Source organism: Echinops telfairi, unplaced genomic scaffold, assembly GCF_000313985.2.
Source record: "Echinops telfairi isolate 266 unplaced genomic scaffold, ASM31398v2 ScPeMD7_18;HRSCAF=68, whole genome shotgun sequence".
In the NCBI taxonomy this organism is placed as follows: domain Eukaryota; kingdom Metazoa; phylum Chordata; class Mammalia; order Afrosoricida; family Tenrecidae; genus Echinops; species Echinops telfairi.
Genome location: NW_022103915.1, coordinates 4,842,057 through 4,848,316, shown reverse-complemented (window position 1 = coordinate 4,848,316; position 6,260 = coordinate 4,842,057). Strand labels below are relative to the sequence as shown.

Here is a 6,260-nt window from a genome sequence, read left to right as displayed (position 1 = left end):
CCTCTGGGGGAATGTAAACATGTAGGGTTCCCAGGGCTATATATCTTTGCAGCAGCCACGGCCTCATCTTCCTCTGGAAAGACAGCAAGTGGGTTTGAGCCCCTGACCTTTCGGTCAGCTGCTGAGCTCTTAACTCCGCTGACTGAGACTCACTCTACAGAAACCAGAAGCCGTTGCTGCAGGGTTAATCCGACTTGGGGGACAGAGAACTGCCCGGGGGGCTGCTGTGGGGGGCTCCCCTGCCTGTCAATCTTTGTGGAAGCAGACAGATCCAGGTTTCTCCCCAAGAACAGCTGGGGGTGTGTGTGTCACACTGCAGTGAAGAGCGCTCCCACCACCCCCACCTCCCCACCACCTGCCCAGAGGTTCGGAAGCACCCTGGTCTCATTGACAGCACTTTGCCCAGCCCACCCTACTGTGCCCTCCTTGAGGACAGTGCCACTACATACTCACTCCACCTGGAGCCCCCACCAGCACTTAGTACCTCGGCCTGTGGTCCTCACCCAAACCTGTCCACATGGCCACTGCCCCCCACTTGGCAAACAGGGAAACTGAGGCACAAAGGGGATCTGGCACTTGGCCATGCCTGGAGAAACCTGAGCGGCATGGGGAGGCTTCATGAACCTGGTCTTGCGTGGAGTCACACAGGCGAGGATTGGGGACTGGTTTCCAAGACCAGGGACACAGGGTGGAGGCCCCGAGGTGAGACTGAGACGGACCTGTGTGCTTGGGGAGCTTAACTTCTGAGACGAGATGAGACCTAGCCAGTATGCCCGTAGACCTCAACCCCACAACCGAAACTCACTGCCGACAGACGGATTCCAATTCACAGCAGCCCTCGGGGCAGAGCAGAACCGTCCCCCTTTGCGTTTCTGAACCATCACGTCTTTCTGCCACGGAGCAGCTGGTGGTTTCAAACCTCTGCCCTTGTGGTTAGCAGCCCAACTTGGAGGCGAACCCTGTAAAGGTGCATGGAAACCACTAGTCCAATGGATGACTGGATCCTGCGCACCTCAGCCTCCACAACGTGAGACCCTAAGAACCAGCCGGTGTCCGGCCACCGCAACCAACCACTCTGGAAGGGGTCACATTGGACGATCCTAGATAGAGTGGGGAGAAATGTGGAGCAAAGACTCAAAGTTATTAAAAAGACCAGGCTTACTGGTTGGAGAGAGACAGGTGGGACCCCCGAGACTCTGGCCCTTTGTCACCCTTCAGATCTGAACTGAACTCATCCCAAGGCACACTTAGTAGCCAAACAACAAAATTACTCAAACTGACAGCCACGGAGTCGGTCTTGACTCACAGTGACCCTACTGGACGGAGTAGAACTTCCCCAGGTGGCTTTCTGAGGCTGTGGATCTTTCCAGAAGCAGAAAGCCTCATCTTTCTTCTGTTGAGTGGCTGGTGGTTCCAAACCGCTGACCTCACAGTGAGCAGCCCAACTCATAACCGACTGTGCTACTCGGACTCCAGCAGATACAACCACATCAAAAAGGGGGAGAGCCGCAACCCCGGCGAAGCTCGGCCGCCTTGGAATCATGTGAGATGGGAAGGGCTGCGTTTGCTGGGGACGGGTTCAGAGGGTGGGGAGGAAGGAGGGATGGAAACAGGCAATCGAGGGAGGAAGTGAGATGGCAACCCACGTGATGGAAGAGCACGGGCATGGATTGTTCCGCGGAGATCCGACTGGCTCTGCGAACTTCACCTTGCTCATGGGAAACAACTCAAGTCAAAAAAAGGAAATAAAAAAAGGTACACTTCCCATGACTGAGATGGGGACCCTCTGGGCCCTAGGCCTGGTCCCAGCCGGTTCTAGATCAACGTCTGTGGTCACAGGGCTTTGGATAGATGTCCTGGACCTTTGAGTCTTGACCTGGGGCAGGCTAGAGTTATCTGCTGCCTCCTGACCAGAGAGGGTTTGGAGGAGTGGACGATAGCCTCCAGGTCTCCTATGGGAATGGGCGGGGTGGGTGGTGGGTGGGTGGGTGTCCTCTGTGCCCACAGTGACCTGTGGCTGGTCGACTGTGGGAGAAAGCCCGGGCCATCATTCATGATCAAGCCAGCCGTCACCAGTACTCCAGGACATGTGAGCCCCGTGCCTCAGTTTCCTCCGCTGTGTGTAGCCCCAGAGCCCTCACTCATAGCAAATGTTCCCTCTGTATCTCTGAGAGGGGGTCGCATTGCCTTGGCTTGCTCACCTCCCGGGACAGAGAGCTCACTACTTGCAGTCTGAGGGAGGGCTTTGAAGGGACCCAGGGCACACAGCTGCCAGGCTTCCTCGGACACAGGTCTGACCCCCTGCTGCTCTGTCAGAGGGTGGGCAGCCAGGGAAGAGCCCCGGGGTGGGGGGTGGGGCTTTCAAAATGGGCACTGGTGTTTCCCAGTCACTTTCTTCTTCTGCAGGAAGGAGGGAGCCTCCAGTGCTCTTTGGGAGCCCCTGCTCTTTGGGAGCCCCTGACTCCCCCACCCTGACTGCTCCCTCAGGAGACTGGCCTCTGAGGAGCTCCCCCTGCCCTGACTGTTGGGTGAAAGAGAAGCTGAGGGTACCTTGTCCTGAGGGGTGGGGAGAGGCTCCATTTTCCAGGGGGGCTAGGTGTGGGTGCCCTGGGATGGTGTAGGACATGCCCCCCACACCCCCACCACCATGGGCACCTCCTCCCTGTGGGTCAGCCCTCTGCTGTCCAACTGGATGGAGGGACAGAGGGACTGGCTGCCTACTGTCTCCTTTCTGGCCTTTCAAGAAGCCTCAATTGGCCGGCCTGCCCAGGAGCCTAGGGAAGGCTGTTTCTGGTCCGGAAAGGGCCTGGCCCCCATTTCCTTCCGAAGTGCTCCTGGATGCCGAGAAAGCTGGGTCCCTATCCTGGGCCAGCCAGTGGCCACCAGGAGGGAGGAGGCTGTGTCTGCTGGGAACCAGTGGTGGGACTCCTCCTCCTGGGGATGCCAAAGCACAGGAAGGCCTCACGGACACCCTGGCTCCCAGACTTGTTTGCCCTACTCCCCTTTCCAGAAAATGAATTTTAAAAATGACTCCACACCCCCGGCCAACCAAAACCATTTATATTACAGCTCCTAACTCAGGATCAACTGTAGAGATCTGCTTCTGCAGGCCCCTCCTGCTCCCCACGGTTCCAGCTCCCCCCAGGGGGCACACAGGGCAGTATCGCCCACTTGGGGAGACACTGGTCTCTGGGGACAAACACGGCCTGGCCTCATTTCTACTCGGTAGGCCAGATCAGCTTGGGGCGGCAGTGGGCAGCAGCCAAGCCCCCCATGTGGTGAAATACTGAACATGAGGAGGAGGGGGGATGGGCATCTGACTGGTCCCTATCATAGTTGCTGTTCCCTGACTCCCACCCCTGGCCAGACACCGGTTACACAGATGGATTCTAGGCCCCGCCAGAGGCGGGGGAGTCAGAATGCTCAGGACGGGGGTCACCAGCAAGGGAAACCCTGCTGCAGTTTGGAGCTGCGGGCCCGGTTCTGCCTCACGGGGACCCTGTGTACCCCAGAGTGAAACACTGCTGGGTCCCGGCCGGCCGGACAAGCACTGTTACTCGGGAGCTGATCCGTCCTGCGCAGGGCCACTGACCCTCCACCTTACCAAGCATGGGCTCCTTCTCTGGGGACTGGTCCCTCCTGGACTCATGTCCAACCATGGGAGGTGAGTCGACATTTGGCCCTGGTCCCTTCTAAAGGATGAAGTGGCAGCATCAGCCACGTGTTTACTGAAGCCTTGGTGGCTGTATCTGTACTATGGCTCTCAGTGAGGCTGTGGACGTTAGGGCACCTCTGCCTTCTGCCTCTGGGCCACCCTCTCCTCTCCTATAATCATCGAGGGCATTCACGCTCGCCCCGTTCACCCGGCCACTCAGGCTGGTTGAGGGCAGCGTGGCCCCACCCTAGGCACTGCCCGAGCTTAGAAAGGATGAAGGGGAGACTCAGGCAGCCCTGCATCCTGGGACAGGGGATACTCCTGACAGGAGCAGGCCAGGCTGGTCACTGTTGGTCCTGAGAGGAGGAGGTCTGGGAGAGGGAGACAGGGCCCAAGGGCAGGGGCAGCATGGGGGGCTGCAGAGGGAGGCCAGGTCCTCCAGAGAATGTTCCTGCTCCTCCCCTGGCTCCCCCTGCCTCGACCTGGGACTGCCTTGCTATTATCATTGAAAGAAGTTAGGCTCCTGGAGTAGACAAAGCAATGTATCCCTTAGGTTGAAAAATCAAATCATGCGAAGATATAAAAGACAGGAAATGGTTGCTGGTTCCTTGCTCACGGTGCCAGCCACCGGCAGACCCTTCTGGGTCTGGCCCATGTCTTTCTCACCAGGGTGCTGATCACACTGTGGTTACCCTTGCTTGATTGCTAACATAAGGGGTCGGAGGTTCAAAACCACCAGTGGGGCTGCGCATGGCAAACTCGGTGGTTGGAACCCACCAGCTAGCTGCTCCTCGGGAGAAAGACCAGGGAGTCTGCGTCCGTGAAGATGGACAGCCTTCAGAAACAAGAAACACAGCACGGGCAGAGGGCTGCAGTCTTGGAAACTCCCAGGGGGCAGGTCTACCCTGTCCTGTGGGTTCGGTGTCGACTTGTGGGCAGGGAGTCTGGGAGCTGTTCTATGTTCATCACAGCACTGATCACACTAGCAGGGCACTGGAAACGACCTACCTGCCCACCAGTGAAAGCATGGCTACAGAAAGTTTGGTCCCTATTAGACCTCAAACCAAACTCACTGCCACCAAGTCCATCCTGACGCCACAGGACAGGGCAGAACTCTTTCTCCTGGAGTACAAAGCCCGTCTTTCTCCCACGGGAACAAATGCAGGCTTAAGGAGTTCATAACACACAACCAATCCACTGAGCAACTCCTGGCCCACATCTTACCGTTAACAGCTGAAGGTATCTCACCACAGGTATTCACAAGTCCTGATTGAAGCCTTTAATCTTTCCATGATAAAGCAGATCGGCATATGACATAATAAAATAAAATACACTACTTGTTTCCTATATGACATCTTACAGCCACGTGTTCACTTTATAGCTAGGAAGTGAGAGTCTCTGATAACTCTGATGTTCCTTCCCAAGCAGGGAAAGCAGAATCCCCCTTTTGAAAAAAAACAAAACAAGAGAAGCTAACTAAAACTGAAAAGTGTGCTGTCTCAGAAGGATTTTACAGGAATGGGTGCGTAGAAGCTGCACAAAGTGAAGCTGTTTTCAGTGGACACACAACGAGCAATTGAACACAGAGGTCTCGGTGTACGTGATTCTCTGCACTGCATTTCAGCGGATATTGAGGACAAAGGATAGTGATGGGAGTAGAAAGGCTCCTCCTCCTCCCGAGGGACGGCTGGTGGTTTCTCGGCCCGACTCATAACTCCTGTGTCACCTTGCTGGTACATACCCGCCACGGAATGCCGCCGCGTATTGTTGCAGACTGATGACGAAACTGTGAAGCACATCAGGGTGGGGTGGATTTGGAAGACGTGGTGCAGAGTGACATTACTCAGTCACCAAAAGAAAAACACGGTCTGATCCTTGTGCTATTTGGGAGGAAAACAGAAGACAGGCTTTCACTCCCAAAGAAACAGAATCTTTTGGTTACTGGAGGTGGGAGGGAAAGGGAGAAGAAGGAACAGGGTGGAGAGTCTCTGAGCCTCACTGACATCAGTTGATACCGATGTATAGTGACCCCGTCGGACAGGGCAGCACTGCCCCTGTAGGGTTTCCAGGCTGTAACTCTTCATGGGAGTAGAAAGCTTCATCTTTCTCTTACAGAGCGGCTGATAAGTTTGAACTGCTGGCCTTAGCAGCCCATCTCTTACCCCACAGCACCACCAGGGCTCCTGGGGCAGAGGGTAGACAGGAGGTGCGAGGGAAGATGATATCACCCCCAAGAGATTGGGGGGAAGGAGAGGAGGAGGGCAAGCTATCGCAACAACAACAACAAACTGACAAACAAAGGAAAGATTCACAGCCTTGGAAACCCGCGGGGTCAGCTCTCCCCTGTCCTCTAGGGTCGCACTGTGAGTCAGGACCAACTGGCGGGCTCACTGAGGGCAGCGGTAGTGTTTGTGGGTCTGTTTTCGTCACTAGATTCAGGCGCGTCTGACTATGCCTCACTCCCTGTCTGACTGCACGATGCTGACATGATCTGAACTGTGGAAGGCCTTGCCCGTGATCCTCAACCTCTGGGGCTGCTGCTGACGATGCCCCTAGTGGCTGTGACGAGGGCTCTGACAGCCATGATTGTGAAGATGGGGCTGGG

At 56.2% G+C, this 6,260-nt stretch overlaps 1 long non-coding RNA gene across 1 annotated transcript in view; it reads right to left on the bottom strand.

Moving 5' to 3' along the window:
- Window positions 1-4,919: 4,919 nt before the first annotated feature.
- Window positions 4,920-6,260, bottom strand: part of LOC123521464 — a 9,750-nt gene continuing 8,409 nt past the window's right edge. Inside the window, exon 2 of the long non-coding RNA XR_006679905.1 lies at window positions 4,920-5,535. This is a non-coding gene — a long non-coding RNA (uncharacterized LOC123521464). The remainder of the gene's footprint in view (window positions 5,536-6,260) is intronic.